This window comes from Chiloscyllium plagiosum, chromosome 37, assembly GCF_004010195.1.
Source record: "Chiloscyllium plagiosum isolate BGI_BamShark_2017 chromosome 37, ASM401019v2, whole genome shotgun sequence".
NCBI classification, from domain to species: domain Eukaryota; kingdom Metazoa; phylum Chordata; class Chondrichthyes; order Orectolobiformes; family Hemiscylliidae; genus Chiloscyllium; species Chiloscyllium plagiosum.
In genome coordinates, this window is record NC_057746.1 from 22,933,730 (window position 1) to 22,952,752 (window position 19,023).

Sequence of the window (19,023 nt, forward strand, 5' to 3'; positions counted from 1 at the left end):
CAAAGACATTCACCACCCTGACTTGGAAACAAAGCGCCGTTCCTTCAAAAATCTTGGAAATCCATCTGTATTGGCATCTACTTACAGCATATGGACTGCACTAGTTCAAGAAGACAGCTGTCAACCATCTTCTCAAGGGGCAACTAGGATGGGCCATAAATGCTGGCCCTGACAGTGACACCCACATCCCGTGAGTGAAGTTAAAAAAAATCAGTTCTACTACCATCGTCAATCCTGTCTAATGCTTTATGGAAGATCCTACTGTTCTATTGGCAGCATCATTGGGAGGTGCCACAGTTCAATCAAACTGTTATTCTCTCTCAGTCTTACCAAAATGCATAACCTAATCTGTGTCAATAGATTATGAGGGGGAAGAGAATTCGAAACTGAGTAATTATGAAACAACAATGTTGCCGAGTACAAGTACATATTTTGGTGCAACTTTAACAGTTCAACGGCAATTCAGTTTGCCATTGACTTTGTGCCTAGGAATCCAATGCTACAAACCAATGGCATCTTGTTTACATGTTGCAAAATTGGGTCTTTCCAGAAATTGAGCAAGATCAGGAGCACATCCCTCAGGGAGAAGACTCGCTGATAACAAGGGGAGTAGAGGTTGTTAAAGTGGAAGAGGTGAGTGCAATCATAGGCAGAAGGTATGCAATGGGTGGAGGAAGTGTGGATCAGGGGTAGGATTTGGAGGGTTGGTGTTGGGTGTATTGGAGTTGGGGTAAGTGATCAGTACAGGGTACTCTAAAGCATAGGTGTGCGTGGAAATTGCAGGGTGAAGAGTGAAGGGAATGATATTTGGAGAGCTGCATGCTCTGTTCAGAGGACACAGTTGTGTTCAGAGGATGGAATCATTGAAAATAAGAAAGTTGCCTCCAGCAGCAATTCAAACCTTTTCAAGTTTTAATATAAAGAAATGGGGAGGAAGAGTATTTCCCTTTTTATGATCTGAGAAAAATGTTTCAAATTGAATTCTAATATTTCCTAGATGTATTTTGAGTACAGTTTCATAATGGACTGAAGCTACACTGATACCTGTACATTTTGTGAAATATTTTTTCCACAAGATAGATATGGAGAAAATTCTTCTACTGGTGGCGCAATCAAGAATATATGGACATAGTCCCACAATTCGAGCTGGGTTGCTGAAGAAATACACTAGGCAGCACTTTTTCACACAAAGGATAATGGCAATCTGATAATCTCTTCCTTAAAGCTATTGAATATAGCAAACAATTTCAGCTTTTGGATCTGAGACGGAGAGATTTCCAATTACTGAGATCGTCAAGGAAAATGGAGATGACGTGGCCCCAGTAGGAGAGTCTGACTGGGTCCCATTCAGTTCCCTTTGTTACTGAGATGTTACTAAGACCCTTAGAGGGTAGATTCCAAACCCTTGACCACTTCCGTCTTGGAGGACAAGGATGACAGATACGTGGAAATACCATCTCCTGCAAGTTCCCCTCCAAGCCACTCACCACGCTGACTTTGAAATATATTGCCATTCCTTTAGCGTCACTGGATCACAATCCTAACAATATTTTGGGTCGATCTGCAGCACATGGACTGTAGCAGTTCAAAAAGGCAGCTTACCACCACCTTCTCAAGGACAGCCAGCATGGGCAAAAAATGATATTGAGTCATAGAGTCATTAGCAAGGAAACAGATCCTTGAGTACAATGAGTCCATGCCGTTTATTACTCAGCAGAGCTGGTTAGAGACATAAAGCCATCTTGGCGATACCACTGGTTCGTGCCAACCGTAATCTCAAAATAAACTAGCCCCACCTGCCTGCACTTGGTCCATATCCCTCCAAACATTTATTATTCATGTATTTATCTAAATGTCTTAAACATCGTAATTGTACCCAAATCCATCACTTCCTCTGGAAGTTCAATCTACACACAAACCACTCTCTGTGTAAAAAAATTGCTTCTCATGTCTTTTCTAAATCTTTATCCTCTCACCTTAAAAATATGCCCCTGGTCTGAAATCCCCCACTCTACGGAAAAGACACCTGCCATTTACCTTATCGATTTTCTAAGCCTCGATAAGATCCAGTGAAAAATGTCCCAGCCTATCCACCCACTCCTTCTAACTGGAATCCTTCATTCCTGGTAACATCCTGGCAAATCTGTTCTGAACCCTCTCCAGTTTAATAGTAATGTAGTTCCTATAACAGGGAGATCGGGACTGCACACAGTACTCCAGAAGAGGCCTCACCAACATCCTGTACAACCTCGACATAGCATCCCAACTCCTATACTCAGAAGGTCTGAGCAATGAAAGCAATGATACCCCACAGGTGAACGAAAAAGAAAATTTAATATGTTCTTTCATGGACCGTCAGACTACTTGGGTTCAGCACAATGAACCTGTCAGGTTATTACATGCTCCCGTTTGTGAAGATGTATTTACAGCCACAACATGGACTGGAGCAAGTAGCATCTTCTCAATGAGCGCTTTTTAAAAGCGTATTTAAAGTTAGCAAGATGTTCGGCTTCAGTTGTCAGTGGTTTACAGCAGTGGAACATTCTGCAGGTGACCTTTGAGTTGAAAGAAGACAGAAGCTGCTCTGAGAGTGAAATGTCTGCAGGGAGGCCCAGTGAGAGCTGGTTGGGTCTTGGTTTCTCAGTCGCCTGCTGTAGCCACTGAGGCTCTTTGCTCATGTTCTCCATATTCAGAGGCTCTGTGTGAAGCTCATGTGAACTTGTATCAGCAACTTAGTGATATTATTGCTTCCTGTTGTACCCAAGGCCTTGTTTCGAAGTTTACTGAAACCACAGCAATAGCATATTGCAGCAGATGCGCAACAAATTACATAATAACTGAGTGGATGGCTGCAGATCTTGAGGGGGCGGGAGGGGGGGAAGACAGAAAGTATAACATAATAGAGGGAAGTACTTACATTTGCAGTTCAGCTCAGAACCTGTTGTTCTCCCTGAAACCAGAAAGGCTAAGAGGGGACGTGACAGAGGTTTCTATAGAGTTAGTTGGATTTAGAGTTAATTAAGAGAAAGCATTTTCAATTACTATAAGACCACATGATGTAGCTGCAGAAGTAGGCCATTCAGCCCATCAAACTGCTCTGTCATTCAGTGAGATCATGGCTGATGGCATAATGTTAAGAGGAAAGCAGAAAAGACATAAGGGACAACTGTTTTTACACAGAGAGTGGTTTCCAGAGGAAATGGTAGGTATGGGTTCAGGCACAACGTTTAAAACACATTTAGATAAGTACGTCAATAAGAAATCTTTGGAGCCATATGGGTCAAGTGCAGGCAGGTCGGACTAGTTCAGTTTGGGATCATGGTTGGTAAGGGCTGGATGGACTAAAGGGTCTGCTTCCATGCTGTATGACTTTATGACTGCGAAAATCCTTGAACTAACAGAGAGAACTGGGGATATTGGAAATATGAAACCAGAAGGGAGTGCTGAAGAAAGGCATTCAGTCTGGCAGCATCTATAGAAAGAAGGCAGAGTTAGCAGAAGTGTTCCGAGGAAGGGTTCTCAAAACATTCACTCTGTTTTTCTCTCCACAGATGCTGCCAGACCTGCTGAGTCTCTCCCGATAATCCTCAACACCACCTCTATGCTTTTCACTTGATTCCAGTAATGATTAAGAAAAATCTGCCTATCTCACCTTGAATAGACTTTAAACCGCGCGCCCCCCCCCCCCCACCACCGTTATAGCTTGCTATGTTAAACAAGTCCACAAGTTCATTAACTTCTGAGAGAAGAAATTCTTTCTCATATCTGGTTTTTATTAATGGATCTGAGATTATGCTGATGAAGGGGTTTTGCCCAAAATGTCGATTTTCCTGCTCCTCGGATGCTGCCTGACCTGCTGTGCTTTTCCAGCGCCACACTGATCTTGACTCTAATCTCCAGCATCTGCAGTACCCACTTTCACCCTCTGAGATTATGCTGCCTTGTCCTAGACTGGCCCACAAGGGGAAATAACCTTTCTGCATCTACCATGTCAAGTCCCCAAAACATTTTGTTTGTTTCAATCATTCTTCTAAACTCCAATAGGAAGAGGCCCAACCAACTCAAGCTCTGCTCATAAGGCAGTCTCTGTACATGACATATCACCTTCTCTGGACTGCCTCCATTGCCAGGATATCTTTCCTGAAATAAGATACCCAAAACTGTTCACAGTATTGCCTGACGAGTGCCTTGTACGGTTTAACCAAGGCTTCCCTGTTTTTAATCACACAGAGAATTCTGGAGAAGCTCAGCAGGTTTGGCAGCTTCTGCGGAGAGAGAAACAAATTTAACATTTCTGAATCTTCTTCAGAATTTCAAGTTTCCAGCAACTGCATTATTTCATCTTTATTCATACTGTGTTCCCTTTGAAATAAGAGTCAGTATTCCTTTGTCTGCCCATTGAACTTGTGCACTAGCTTTTTGTGATTCATGCCTGAGGACTCCTGCTGAGCTGTATCTTTCTGCAGTTGTTCTCTAGTTAAATGAAAACCAGCTCATCTATCGCTCCTACCAAAGTGCATAAATTCACATTTTCCCACATTATATTCCACCTGCCAAATATTTACTTACTCGCTTAACCTGTCTGTAACCCTCTGTAGACTCTTTGTGTCACTGGCCTTCCCATCTATTTTTCATCACAGCTCTAGATTTGACTACAGTACATTCACTTCATCAGCATCCAAGACATTAATATATTGTAACAAATTGCAAGCCCAGCATTCAGTCCTTGGCACACTGCTAACTACAACCTGAAAATTGCCCCATTCACCCCTACTTTATGTTGTCTGTTAGTTAGCCCATCTCTATCCATATTTAATATACTTATCATGGGCTCGGATCTTGTTAGTAGCCTAATATGTGGTGCTTTATCAAATGCCTACTGACAATCTAAATATATTGCATCCATTTGTTCCCTTTAGAGACAGACTGGCCTTCCTTATGAAGGGCTTTTGCCCGAAACGTCGATTTTCCTGCTCCTCAGATGCTGTCTGACCTGCTGTGATTTTCCAGCATCACTCTAATCTTGACTCTGATCTCCACTATCTGCAGTCCTCACTTTCGCCCTGTCCTTTCTCCTGTTGACCACTGAAATAGAATCATAGAATCCTCACAGTGCAGATACAGACAATTTAGCGCATCGGGTCTGCACAGATCTTCTGAAGGGCATCCCATCCAGATCCTCCCTTTCCCTGTAACCCTGTACTTACCATGATTAATCCAACTCACCTGCACACCCCTGGACACTATCAGCAATTTGGCATGGCCAATCCAGGCTAACCTGCAAATCTTTGGACTGTGGGAGGAAACCGAGCACCCAGCAGAAACCCAAGAAGACACAGGGAGAACACGCAAACTCACCAGTCACTTGCCTAAGGGAAGGATCGAACCTGGGCCCCTGGCGCTGTGAGGCAGCAGTGCTAACTCTAGTAGGCCGTACTAGCAGACCCAACAAACCTGGACACATTGTGGCTGGATCAGTGACGTGTCTCAGTTTAGAAAGAATGTCCAGTGGTGCAGGGAGAAGGTTCATGATCTCCTGCATTCTGCAAGAGTATGTGCCCATCACTTTCTCTGTGCTGCTTCAGAATCACAGGTCCACCACGCACTCCCAATATGCCGCTGCATACTCACCTCACCAAGGCTCGTGCACTGCAAGTCATTCGAATGTATCCACTCGACATCTCTCAGTCACCTCCTCCTCCCAAACGACTAACCCTTACCGCCTTCTGTGCTTCCCACTCACTTGTTGCTCACCTTCTCCTAGCTGCTCCATCAGTATTTGCTGTTCCATCTGTTCCCAGCAAACCCCAATCCCTCTCTTTACTTCATTGCAGCAAAAATATGAACTGTCAACCTTGGCAGTCTCTGGAGCTCCCTGGAAAGTTTACACTGGACCTGCAGGACTGACCCTGGACTGACCCTGGTCTGAACTTTTGTCTGAAACGTTGATTTTCCTGCAAGGACACACCCTGCTCAGTCCAAGTGCCTGACTGGCAGTGGTAAACCCCCCCTGGACTAGAATCAGACCTACCCAAGTGACTGTCAGTGATGGTATTCCCTAACTGTTTGTAGAGCTCCTGCATTATACTAAGATGTGCTTGACTTTGATTTTCAGTTGTGGCCATTTGGTTGAAACACATGCACTGAGACTGCCCTGTAGATGATTGGTGCATGCCACTGGTGTATGTAGCATGATGCTCTACCATAACATGACAATCCCTTAAATGTACAGTGCTGCCCACTGTGACAAGTGCCTGCCTATCCCTCTGCACTAACAGAGAGTGTGAGCCATAGCAACACTTTCAGAGTGAGCGCCAAAAAAGCGAGCATTAAGAGATGAATAATGGGTGGCATGGTTGCTTGGTGGTTAGCACTACTGCCTCACAGCACTAGTGACCCAGGCTGGATTCCTGCCTGGAGTGACTGTCTGTGTGGAGTTTGCACATTCTCCCCGTGTCTGTGTGGGTTTCCTTTGGGAGCTCCAGTTTCCTCCCATAATCCAAAGATGTGTAGGTCCGAGTGGATTGGTGATGCTAAATTGTCCATGGTGTCCACAGACGTGTAGACTAGGTAGGTTAGTCATGGGAAATGCAGGGATGATAGGATAGGGGGAAGGTTGGGGTAGGATGGTCTTTGAGGGTTGGTGAGACTTGATGGGCCGAATGGTCTGCTTTCACACTATAGGGATTCTATACTGACTGACGTTTAGAAGAATGAGATGTAATCTCATTGAAACAAACAGGATTGTTAAAGGTGTGGACAGGGTAAATGTGGAGAGGGTATTTCATCCCATGGAAGAGGCTAGGACAAGAAGGCAACATTTCACAGTAAAGGCACATGAACTTAAGACTGAGGAATTGCTTCTGTCAGAGGGCTGTGAGTGATTGCCACAGAGAGCTGTGGGTAGACAGGCAGGAGGCTAGGAGAACACAGCAAGCCAGGCAGCATCAGGAGATGGAGAAGCCAACGTTTCAGGTGTAACCCTTCTTCAGGAAACATTGACTTCCCCACCTCCTGGTGCTGCCTGGCTTGCTGTGTTCTCCCAACCTCCTTCTTGTCTACCTTGGATTCCAGCACCTGCAGTTTTATTTTGTCTCGAACGGAGAGCTGTAGGGGTAGAGCCCTTGTGTATGTTTAAGGCTGAGATAGATAGACTCTTGATCAGTCAGGGAATCAAGGGTTATGGGAAAAGGGCAGGAAAGTGGTTGTGAGAAATGATGGAACAGCCGTGATCCTACTGAATGGTGGAGCAGGGTGGAAGGTGTTGGATGGCCCACCTCTGTTCCTATTTCTTATGGTCTTGAATTTAGTGATTGCCAGACAGCACAAGGGATTTGCATCCGTCAATTCCCATCAGTCCATTCTTTATTTTATCAAACATGGTCAGTTTAATTTTCTTTGCTGCAATAAGTCCTATTATTAGAGTCATAGAGATGTAGAGGTGTACAGCATGGAAACAGACCCGACCATGCCGACCAGATATCCCAACCCAATTCAATCCCACCTGCCAGCACCTTGCCCATATCCCTCCAAACCCTTCATATTCATATACCCATCCAAATGCCTTTTAAATGCTACAATTGTACCAGCCTCCACCACTTCCTCTGGCAGCTCATTCCATACATGTATCACCCTCTGCATGAAAGAATTGCCCCTTATGTCTCTCTTATATCTTTCCCCTTTCACCCTAAACCTATGCCCTTTAGTTCTGGACTCCTCCATACCAGGGAAATGACTTTGTCTATTTATCCCATCCATGCCCGTCATGATTTTACAAATCTCTATAAGGTCACCCCTCAACCTCCGATGCTCCAGGGAAAACAATCCCGCCTACTCAATCTCTACCTATAGCTCAGATCCTCCAACCCTGGCAACATCCTTGTAAATCTTTTCTGAACCCTTTCAAGTTTCACAATATCTTTTCGATGGGAAGATGATCAGAATTGCATGCAATATTTCAAAAGTGGCCTAGCCTATGTCCTGTACAGCCGCAACATGACCTCCCAACTCCTGTACTCAATACTCTGAACAATAAAGGAAAGCATACCAAACGCCTTCTTCACTATCCTATCTATCTGCGACTCCACTTTCAAGGAGCTATGAACCTGTACTCCAATGTCTCTTTGTTCAGCAACACTCCTGAGGATCTTACCATTATCCATTAAGGATGTGGCACTGGTGTATCTCTTGAACTGATCCACGCAATTTGCCTTTGGATTGCTTCAACTTTGTTGATATCCCTCACCATGTAGGCATTTTACACACGACCTTCGGAAGAAGGGTCACGGGACCCAAAACATTGACTCTGACTCTGCTTTTTCCCTCTACAGATACTGCTAAACATGCAGAGATTTTTCCCAGCAATTTCTGACTATGTAACTGACGTAAATGTTCATTTGTATATCAAATGTACTCCATTTAACAACTCCACGTTGTCTGCCATTTATTGCCAATTTCCTTTCACCCCCGAGCAAGGGTCAGTTTTCTCCTGGCCTATTCTGATTTCTCTGCCCTCTCTCTGCACTGTTCCACTGAGGCCCAATATTATCTCAGAGGACTTAGAACATAAAACATAGGACATTACAGCACAGTACAGGCCCTTCAGCCCTCGATGTTGCGCCATGCTGTGGAATCAATTTGAAGCGCATTCAACCGACACTATTCCATTCTCGTCCATATGCCTATCCAATGAGAATAGCAAACAAAACTGTCTATGGCTTTCCAAATTCCTCACCAGTTTCAGATCATAGCCACTGCTTCTAGTTGTTTCAATGGCAGCTGCTCGTCTGGATGCTGCCAACCATTCCTCTCCCAGTTCACCTTTGGCCTCTTTAATTGTCCCATTACCACCTCCTTCGTCCTGCATCATTCTCACTTCCATCAATGGTGGGTGGGCGGCACAGTGGTTAGCACTGCTGCCTCACAGCGCCGCAGACCCGGGTTCAATTCCTGCCTCAGGCGACTGACTGTGTGGAGTTTGCTCGTTCTCCCCGTGTCTGCGTGGGTTTCCTCCGGGTGCTCCGGTTTCCTCCCACAGTCCAAAGATGTGCAGGGTCAGGTGAATTGGCCATACTAAATTGCCCATAGTGTTAGGTAAGGGGTAAATGTAGGGGGATGGGTGGGTTGCGCTTCGGCGGGGTGGTGTGGACTTGTTAGGCCGAAGGGCCTGTTTCCGCACTGTAATCTAACCTAATCTAATGAATCTACCCTGCCCCCCTGCTATTTCACAGACCATTTCCTTCCCTTTCCTCCCCTTCCATGCCGCTGCCTTTTCTCATCACTGATTTCTTCCAGTTCGGATAAAATGTCATTGTGCTGAAACTTTGGCCCAGATATTCTCACGAGAATTGCGAATGAAAATTGCCCAGTGGAACATTCAACATCGCAGGCAATTCTTTTGGAGTGTACTACAATGGAGACCTCCCCTATACACTGGAATAAAGACTGTCTGTCCATCAGAAAATCTGACTCTTTTTAGCTCTCTCTCTCTCTCTCTCTCGCTCTCTCGCTCTCTCTCTGTCTATGGATGTTGCAAGACCTGTGAATTTGGCAGTCACAGTATTTTATCATTGATTTGTGTTAAATGTTACGCTCACAAAGTGTTTGGAGAGTGAGAAACTCAATGGGGTGCAATGAAAGGTGAAATGAACAAAGTGTAGCTCACGTGTGGTATATAACACTTACATGAAGCACAGTGTTTGCATGGGATATAGTCACGTTTGCAATGGCCACCACATGGACATGCTTTTCAGTGTTTCGGGGCAAAATAAGCTGGGATATCGTGCTTGTATGGAGCACATAACAGGAGGCATCAGTGGAGAATTGGTGCACACATACATAGCTCAGCCTGCCTTGCAAAAGGTAGAGAAACAGCAGTTTGTACCTTCACACTGTGCATCTCCACAGTAACTGTTGATGTGTTATTTTCGAAGGGTCTAACAGCACGTGTTGCCTCACATTTCAGCACAATCATTAACCAACATTATAGACGTTTCACAAGTGAGCTCGCCTGTTCTACCTGTGGTTAGGTTTCAGTAAAAGTTCATGCGGGGTTGTGGGGGGAGGTATTGTGGGTGGTGGGTGGGTGCTATGCTGTCAGCATTCTGTGCAGGGTCTCAAAGGCAAGATGGAGCTTGCATTAACAGTGCCAGGGAGCAGTCGGCTTCATTTCCCAGAGCAGCCTGAACCAGACATGCTCCAAAACCCCCGCCTCAATTCAATAATGTCGAGATGCATTTTCAGCAACATCAGCAACTGCCTTGAAATGTACTTTCCATTTCACAGCTTGTGGTGGATGAATGAAAATGCAATCATGGCAGCAACTCATCAAATGCATCACCAGCACATTGAATGCCCTATTTATTCTTTATGTAAGGGCCCGCTTACATGAGGAAGCCATTTCCTTTTGGTTTTCAGAGATTTTCCTTTTGTCATGCCCAAGGCTGTGTGGTATGTCCTGGCACAGGGCAGGGTGAAAGAACAGGAGGAAAATGCACATTTACACGTGAGGATAGAGAGAGAGAGAGAGAAAGAGAGAGAGAGAAAGAGAGAGAGACAGAGTTAACAGGCTCAGTATTGCTTGGCTTGGAACACTGAGACAGCGGACACAGACATGCCTGTTACCAATGCTACCCCTTGTACTGTCCGACAGTCAGAATAGATATTTTTCTAATCAACCCATTCAGAGATGTTGTAACACATCTCTAGTACAAATGAGACTTGAAGCCGGACCTATTATTCATAGAATTCCTACAGTGTGGAAACAAGTCCACACTGACCTTCCGAAGAGTAACCCACCCAGACCCATTCCCCTACCCTATGACTCTCTATTTCCACTGACTAATGTACCTAACTTGCACAGCTTTGAACACTATGCGCAATTTAGCATGGCCAATTCACCCTAACCTGCACATCTTTGGACTGTGGGAGGAAACCAGAGCACCCGGAGGAAACCCACACAGACACGGGGAGAATGTGCAAACTCCACACAGACAGTCACCTGAGGCTGGAATCAAACTCGGGTCCCTGACGCTGTGAGGTAACATTGTTAAATACTGAGCCACCCACAGTGGACCTCCTGACTCTGCAGTAGGGACTCTAACAGTCCACCACCTTAGTACAGCCAGGAGATCCATCTGATCCAGTTCAGAGGCATATTGACATTGAATGAGAGCTTACAGACATAAATCGGGGTATGTCGTGTTTTTGACAGGGGTCCTATGGGCGTCACGTTCTGTCTGGGTGGAAGCAGCTGAATTGAAGTCGTGGATCAGTAGTTAGCACTACTGCCTCACAGTACCAGGGACCCGGGTCAATTCCACCTTCAGGCAAAGGTGGAAGGTGAACTCCAAACCTTCTGTGTGGAGTTTGCACATTCTCCTCGTGTCTGCGTGGGGTTCCTCCCATATCCCAAAGATGTGCAGTTTAGGTGGATTGGCCATGGGAAATTGCCCATAGTATAGAATATTACTGTGCAATACAGGCCCTTCGGCCCTCAATGTTGCGCTGATCTGTGAAAACAATCTGAAGCCCATCTAACCTACACAATTCCATTTTCATCCATATGTCTATCCAATGACCATTTAAATGCCCCTAAAGTTGGCAAGATTACTACTGTTGCAGGCAGGCCGTTCCATGCCCCTACTCCTCTCTGAGGAAAGAGCCTAGCTCTGACATCTGTCCTATATCTATCACCCCTAAATTTAAAGCTATGTCCCCTCATGCTAGCCATCACTGTCTGAGGAAAATGGCTCTCACTGTCCATTCTACCTAAACCTCTGATTATCTTATATGCCTCAATTAAGTAATTTCTCAACTTTCTTCTCTCGAATGAAGGTAGACTGAAGTCCCTCAACCTTTCCTCATAAGACCTTCATTCCATACCAGGCAACATCCTGGTGAATCTCCTCTGCACCCTTTCCAAAGCTTCCACATCCTTTCTATAATGCAGTGACCAGAACTACACGCAATACTCCCAAGTGTGGTCGCATCAATGTTTTGTACAGCTGCAGCATGGCCTCATGGTTCTGAAACTTAATCCCTCAACTAAGAAAAGTTAACTCACTGTATACCTTCTTGACAACCCTAACAACCTGTTGGCAACTTTCAGGGATCTATGTGTATGGACACCGAGATCTCTCTGCCATCCACTCTACCAAGAATCTTACCATTAGCCCAGTACTCTTCATTCCTGTTGCTCCTTCCAAAGTGAAACATCTCACACTTTTCTGCATTAAACTCCATTTACCACCTCTCAGCCCAGCTCTGCAGCTTAACTATGTCCCTCTGTAACCTACAACATCCTTCGGCACTGTCCACAACTCTACCGAACTTAGTGTCATCTGCAAATTTACTAACCTATCCTTCTAAGCCCTCAACCAAGTCATTTATAAAAATTACAAACATCAGTGGCCCCAAAACAGATCCTTGCAGTAATATCACTCATAACTGAACTCCAGGATGAACATTTCCCATCGACCACCAACTTCTGTCTTCTTTCAGCTAGCCAATTTCTGATCCAAACCGTTAAATCACCCTCAATCCCATGCCTCCATATTTTTGCAAAAGCCTACCGTGGGGACATTATCAAACGCCTTACTGAAATCCAGATACACCACATCAACCACTTTACCCTCATCCACCTGTTTCGTCATCATCTCAAAGTATTCAATAAGGTTTGTGAGCTACGATCTCCCCTTCATAAAACCATGTTGACTATCCCTAACCTTTTCCAACCTTTTCCACTTTGCCCACATCTGAAGTAAGGCTCACTGCTCTACAATTACCAGGATTGTCCCTACTCCCCTTCTTGAACAAAGGGACAACATTTGCTATCCTTCAGTCTTCTGGAACTATTCGTGTAGACAATGAGGGCTTAAAGATCAGAGCCGAAGGCTCTGCAATCTCCTCCCTGGCTTCCCAGAGAATCCTAGGATAAATCCCAGCCAGCCCAGGGAAGTTATCTATTTTCACACTTTCCAGAATTGCTAACACCTCCTTCTTGTGAACCTCAATCCCATCTCGTCTAGTAACCTGTATCTTAGTATTCTCCTCGACTACATTGTCTTTTTCCAATGTGAATGCTGACAAAAGATATTCATTTAGCTGGTCGCCTTACTCCTCTGACTCCATGCACAACTTCCTACTGTTATCCTTGATTGGTCCTAATCTTACTCTAGTCATCTTTTTATTTGTGATATACCTATAGAAAACCTTAGGGTTTTCCTCGATGCTATCTGCCAACAACTTTTCATGTCTCCTCCTGGCTCTTCTTAGCTCTTTCTTTCGGTCTTTCCTGGCTAACTTGTAACTCTCAAGCCCCTAACTGAGCATTCACGTCTCGTCCTAAGATAAGCCTTCTTCTTCCTCTTGACAAGAGCTTCAACTTCTTCAGTAAACCAAGGCTTCCTCGCTTGACAACCTCCTCCCTGCCTGACGGGTACATACACGCTATAGCTATTGCTTGAAAAAGCTCCAAATTTCAATTGTGCCCATCCCCTGCAGTTTCTTCCCCATCCTATACATCCTAAATCTTGCCTAATCATATCATAATTACCTTCCCCTCAGCTTTAATCTTGCCCTGTGGTATTTACTTATCCCTTTCCATCGCTAAAGTAAACATAACTGAATTGTGATCACTATCAACAAAGTGCTCACCTACCACCAAATCTAACACCTGGCCGGGTTCATATACCAAATCTAATGTGGCCTCACTCCTTGTTGGTCTGTCTACATACTGTGTCAGAAAACTCCTGCACACATTGGACAAAAACCGACCCGTCTAAAGTACTTGAACTATAGTATTCCCAGCCAATATTTGGAAGTTAAAGACCCCCAAACAACTACCGTGTCACTCTCGCTCCTATCAAGAATCATCTTTGCTATCCTTCCCTCTACATCTCCGGAACAATTTGGAGGCCGATAGAAAATTCTCAACAGGGTGATGTCTCTTTTCCTGTTTCTAACCTCAGCCCAGACTACCTCAGGAGACGAATCCTCAAATGTCCTTTCTTCCACTGTAATACGATCCTTGATTAACAAGGCCCACCCCCACCTTTTACCATCTTCTCTGTTGTTACCGAAACATCTAAATCCTGGAACCTGCAATAACCATTCCTATCCCTGCTCTATCCATGTCTCTGTAATGGCCACAACATCAAAATCCCAGGTACCAACCCATGCTGCAAGTGCACCCACCTTATTCCAGATGCTCCTGGCATTGAAGTCAACACACTTCAAACCGACTTCTTGCTTGCCGGTGCCTTCTTGCAACCTTGAAATCTTATTTCTGACCTCAATACTCTCAACCTCCTGTGTACTGGAACTACAGTTTAGGTTCCCATCCCCCTGCTGAATTAGTTTAAACCCTCTCTAAGAGCATTAGGATGGACACAGTGAATGCTGGGGTGGCCCAGTGGGGTGCCAATCAAGCTGCATGATTTGTCCAGGGTAGTATCAAGCTTCTCCTGTATTGTTGGAGCTACAAATATCAAGATAAGTGGAGAGTATTCCATTACACACCTGACCTGTGCATTGTATAGCATTATGGAGCTGGGAAGTAGACAATCCATCAAACATTTCTAGACCTTGACCTGTAGCCATTGTATTTACATGGCTCATCCAATCCACTTTCTGATCGCTGGCAACCTCCAGGATATTAATAAGGCAGGATTCAGTGATAGCGGTAACATTGAATGTCAAGGGATGAAGGTTAGATTCTGTCTTGTTGGAGATGATCATTACCTAGCACTTGTGTGATGTGACTGTTACTTATGAGCCCAGGCTTGGATAGTGTCCCGATCTTGTTGCATTTGTGACTGCTTCAATACCTGAGGGTACTGAATGGTTCTGAACATTGTGCAATCATGGGTGAATGGTCCCAATTCTGACCCTGTGATGAGGGATGGTCACTGATGATGCAACTGAAGATGGTGGAACCTAGGATGCTCCCCTAGGGAATTCCTACAGCAATATTCTTGAAATGAGTTGATTGAACTCCAACAAGAACAGCCATCTTCAATTGTGCTGGTGACTCCAACCAAATAGAGATTCTTTCCCCTGATTTCCAATGACTCCCATTTTGCAAAGTGTTGAGTCCCCAAGAGCTCATTTCCTTCTTTAGATTTTCAAGTTGACTTGATGACCGAAAACATGCGTTCTGCTGATCACATGGTGCCAAGTTGGCTGCATTTCTGACATTTCCAGCAGTAATGGAAACTTCAGGAGGGTTGTTAAGAAGGCACATGGTGTGTTGGTGTTTATTGGTAGGGGATTGATTTTTGGAGCCACGAGGTCATGCTTCAGCTGTACAAGACACAGGTAAGGCCACACCTAGAGTATTGTGTCCTGTTCTGGTCACCGCATTATAGGAAGGATGTGGAAGCTTTGAAAGACTTCAGAGAAGGTTTACTGCCTGGTATGGAAAAAAAGTTTTACGAGGAAAGGCTGAGGGAACTGAGGCTGTTTTCGTTGGAGAGAAGAAGGTTGAGAGTGACTTAATCGAGGCCTATAAGATAATCAGGCGGTTAGATAGGATGGACAGTGAGAACCTTTTTCCTCGGATGGTGTGGGCTAACACGAGGGAACATAGTTTTAAATTGAGGGGTGATAGATTTCGGACAGATATTTCACTCAGAGTTTCTTCACTCAGAGAGTAGTAGGGGCATGGAACGCCTTGCCTGCAACAGTAGTAGACTCACTGACATTAAGGGCATTTAAATGGGCATTGGCTATACATATGGATAATAATGGAATGGTGTAGGTTAGGTGGGCGTCAGATTAATTTTGCAGGTCGGCGCAACATTGAGGGCTGAAGGGCCTGTACTGCGCTGTAACATTCTATGTTCTATGTATGTTCTAATTGCAAAAGCCAGAATCTAAAACCACTAACCTCCTGAAACATTGGCATTGTTTGCAATTTGCAGTTCACAAGCACAAAGGTCTACAGATGACATGTCTCCCAACTACTTTTGAAAACAAGGAAGCTATTGAAACTTATTATGCCTGAAGTGCAGCTCACTACTTATCTCATACAATAAGACAATGGATTTTGACTGGAGGCATGGAAGTATAATCTCATTATGCTGTGGAGGCACCTATATTTCCATTTGTCTCCTACATTGCTTACTCAACCCCTGGCCAGAAAAATAGAAACCTTTTGTTACATAGGAGCGGCCTAGTTACATTGAAGCTGATTTATCCAGGAGCCTCATCACATAAACAATACTCCTTTGGTTCAATTGTACATTTCTGAACCCTTGCTTCAGGCAGATCAGAAACCAATTTGGTGTTGGCCTCAGTCTGTTCGTAAACTAGGTGGTAACACCACAGCCAGCTTCCAGGCTCGGCTGAATTCGTCTCTTATTTCAATCTCCTCAAAACCCAGAAAAACATCATATCCACTGGAAAAGAGAGCACAAACCTAATCTCACCATGGCTTCATCAACTTGAAAAAGAATTCAGCAAGTTCAGCCATTGTATCTGACCAGACCTGAATGTACACAGAATGGAATAATCTTGTGGCCTCAGTCAAGAGTCATGTGAATTAATCCTCTTGGAGTTATAGAGTCATATAGGACTGAAACAGACCCTCTGGTCCAACTCATCCATGCCAAACCAAGTTTCCCAAACTAAGCTAGTCCCACTTGCCTGTATTTGGCCCACATCCCTCTCAACCTTTCCTAATCATGTGCCTTTTTCATGTTGTAACTGCACCTGCATCAATCACCTCCTCTGCCAGATTATTCCACATAGGAACCACTCTCTGTCTGAACATGTTGCCCCTCAGGTCCCTTTTAAATTTTTCTCCTCTTATCTTAAAGTTATGCCCCCTAGTTTTGAACTTCTCCACCTTGGGGGAAAGACTTGGCTATTCACCTTATCCATGCTCTTCATGATTTGATAAACCTCTATAAGGTCACCCTTCAACCTCCTACACTCCAGTGAAAAAACTCCCAATTTATCCAGCCTCTCCTTATAACTCAAACCCTCCAGTCCCAGTAACATCCGGGTAAATCTTTCCTGAAGCCTTGCCAATTTAATACTGTCCTTCCTATAGCAGGGCGACTGGAACTGCACACAGTACTACAGAGGAATCCTCAACAACATCCTGTACAACGTCACCATGACATCCCAACTCCTATTCCTGAAGGTCTGAGCGATGAAGGCAAGCGTGCTAAATGCCACCTTCACCACTCTGTCTATCTGCAATGTAACTGTCAAGGAGTTATGTATCTGAACCCCTAGGTCTCTCTGTTCTACGACACTATCCAGGGCCCTACCATTATCTCTATAAGTCCTGCCCTTGTTTCTTTTACCAAAATGCAAAACCTTGTATTTATCCAAATTAAACTCTATCTGCTGCCCCTCAGCCCATTGGCCTAATTGATCAAGATCACTTCGTAATTTATAATTATACAATGTTTGATGACTTCAGAAATGTCTAAAATTATTTAAGTACATCAGCTGCATAGTTACTGTTATAATGTAGGAATCACAATAGCCAATTACACAAGCTCACAATGGGTGGCATGGTGGCTCTGTGGTTAGCACTGCAGCCTCACAGCACCAGGGACCTAGGTTCGATTCCAGGTGACTATCTGTGTGGAGCTTGCACGTTCTCCCTGTGTCTGCATTGGTTTCCTCTGGGTTTCCGGTTTCCTCCCACAGTCAGGTGAATTGGCCGTGCTAAATTGCCCATAGTGCTAGATGCATTAGTCAGAGGGAAATGGGTCTGGATGAGCTCCTCTTCGGAGGGCTGGTGGGGACTTGTTGGGCCGAAGGGCCTGTTTCCACACTGTAGGGAATCTAATCTAATACATCCTTTTGTTCGAGTTCCTATGGAAGACAAAGGCAGGGGTCATGTTACCAACTCTCTCCTCACAATAGCACGGGTGGTGCTGGAAGGTGAAAAATGTTATTGAAAACTAGCTCTTCCTGTGTCCATTTGTTATGAATGATACGCAACCAATAATTTCTTAGTGATTTTTAAAAATGAATTAGATTTCATTGTCACATGAACTCAACTACAGGGATACAGGAATACAGAAAAAAGTGTACAAAGTCGCCAATCGTGATGCCATCTTAGACACAATAATGCCGAGATAAAACAATCTTCACTATAAAACAGAAAATCAAGAAATAAGTTAAGGGTTCAACATGACAGTCCTTTTTAAAGGCTTAGCCATGGCCTGGATCCAGGCCCTTCCACTCCAGACCAACAGCAGCTGGAAGCAGTAGGCCAGCCCTTTCTCCACACCACCCATCACCATCTTGCCGCCATCGACAATGCTCCTGCCATGAGCCCGCTCTGGGCCGATTTCAGCAGAGCAACCGCTGCTTAAGATGCTACACTGGGCATAGACCGGAACTCACCTCTCTCCTCCGACACCAGGACCACAGCCTCGCCTCACTCCTCCATCACCAGGAGCCCAACCTCGCCCCCCCTCTTCCATCACTAGGAGCCCAGCCTCGCCTCCCTCCTCCATCACCAGGGACACAGCCTCACCTCCCTCCTCCATCACCAGGACCACAACCTCACCTCCCTCCTCCATCACCAGGACCACAGCCTCACCTCCCTCTTCCATCACCAGGACCACAGCCTCACTTCCCTCCTCCATCACCAGGAACACAGCTTCGCCACCCTCCTTCATCACCGGGAACACAGTCTCATCTCGGTCCTCCATCACCGCTGGGGAGAAACCTGTATCAGATGCGTTGGACGTCTTGAATTGGACAGTGAAGAAGGCATTTGGTATACTTTCCTTTATTGGTCAGAGTGGAGAAAGTAAGGACTGTAGATGCTGGAGATCTAGCTTAAAATGTCTTGCTGGAAAAGCGCAGCAGGTCAGGCAGCATCCAAGGAGCAGGAGAATTGACGTTTCAGGCATGAGCCCTTCTTCAGGAATGAGGGGCCTCATTCCTGAAGAAGGGCTCATGCCCGAAACATCGATTCTCCTACTCCTTGGATGCTGCCTGACCTGCTGCGCTTTTCCAGCAACACATTTTCAGCTTAATTGGTCAGAG